Source organism: Wasmannia auropunctata, unplaced genomic scaffold (genome assembly GCF_000956235.1).
Source record: "Wasmannia auropunctata unplaced genomic scaffold, wasmannia.A_1.0 LD335479.1, whole genome shotgun sequence".
Taxonomy (NCBI): Eukaryota; Metazoa; Arthropoda; class Insecta; order Hymenoptera; family Formicidae; genus Wasmannia; species Wasmannia auropunctata.
The window spans coordinates 12,046-13,786 of NW_012027411.1; the positions used below are offsets into that span (position 1 = coordinate 12,046).

The 1,741-nt window shown below is 25.0% G+C and overlaps 1 protein-coding gene across 1 annotated transcript in view; it reads right to left on the bottom strand.

The window, feature by feature from the left end:
- Window positions 1-1,741, bottom strand: part of LOC105456911 (fatty acyl-CoA reductase 1-like) — a 17,474-nt gene that overhangs the window by 10,868 nt on the left and 4,865 nt on the right. The gene's annotated exons all lie outside the window — the stretch shown is intronic.

Genomic DNA, 1,741 nt, shown 5'->3' on the forward strand with positions numbered 1-1,741 from the left:
TAAATAACAATTACCATTGGATTGAAATAGTAAGAGTTAATAGGTATAAAGATTACATATCACTTGGATTGAATGAGATAACACATTTGCGAAAAATTAAAACTACTATCACTTGGGTTGGAATGGAAAGACCAATGGGAATACAAAGATGGGGATACAAAGATACATATCAGTTAGAACGTATTTTTTTTTAATCTTCACTTTTATAAAATTTTTTTATGAGATTGTAATTTGGCAGTTATTAATATCAAATATTTTGTACAAGTCATATACATATGACTTGAAGTAATTGAGTAATGAAACGTAATTTTTATGGAATCATAACTTGGCGCCATTTATTGATATCAAATCTTTTGTATAAAAAATATATATTTTATAGAAAATAGAAAATTATTTTATATGTATTTTTTCTACAAGTAATACATATTACTTAATTTTTTTAAAATTATTTTATTTTACTAACAATTGCAAATTTTGGCGCTAATTTTTTATAGCGAAACATTTGTACGGAGAACGCGTATACTTGGCTTTTTTACCTCTTTTTTTTAAACAGGTAATTTTGAACGGATATCATATCTTTTTTTAGTAACTTTTACCATTGATTAATATATTTCAATATTTACATTTGGCAAGAAAGTAAAAATTTCAATAGATCTTCGTAATAGTTATTTTTACACTACTACAACATACACGTTTAATTTATGTATATGTACATTACTATTTAAATTACAACTTTAAATTTTTGACCAAAAGTAATTTCAACTTCATCTTTCTTTATTTTTGAATTATATTTAACAGTAGTAATATTATTACAAGTAGTATTATTAATGTGTAATAATAATTATGCTCATAGCATTATTATCAAATTGATAATTAATTTAAAATAATTTGTGATATAACCTTGATTTTGATTTTTAACTCTAGGTATACACACCGTTTTTTTGACGATGTCGTATACATACTGGGATCCCGAGGACCCCATCCATATTTATTACTGTAATTCTATTAAAAATGGACATATTTCAATTAATTTTTTTTTCAATTGATAGAGAATCGACCAAGGAATAAGCCCATAATGTTTGAAAGTCAATAGAATTAAGTAACTCTAAGATATATGGGTTCAAAGAAAAAGGAAAGTTCAAAAACGCGAAGAATCTCGATTTAGCACCTTTTTTTTTTTAAATTATATCTCTTTTGTTTATAGATCGATTTGAAAAATCCTTGAAAATTCTGAAAGGGCATACTTAAGATAGTAACAAAAAATTTGGCTATCCGATATTTGAATTTTTTAGCACCAATTACTGATAATTTCTAAATTCATTTATTTACGTGACTTCAAAGTGTACCAAGTTTCATTAAAATCAGAATTTGACACTTCGCGAGGTTCCCTTGTAAGTAATATGCGATTATCACAACAAATCAAGATGATGTCATCTTTTCACATTAATTTTAAATGTCAATGTGATCATTATGAGTTGCTTTGCTATTTTAAATACGTTTATAATGTATGCGCAGAAATATATCTATGCCTTTTATGTATGTTGTCTTTTGTATTAGACATTAAATATATATATAGCTATTGTATTATTTCTATGGAAATGCGGTTTATTTAATATCTTTTAAATATACATATGCATAACAGAAACCTTAAAATTCCCATCATTTTACAAATACAATACAATGTTTACAGACAAAAATATATTTTGAGTAAAAAATGATTTCCTTTTCCCTGAAAGCTCTG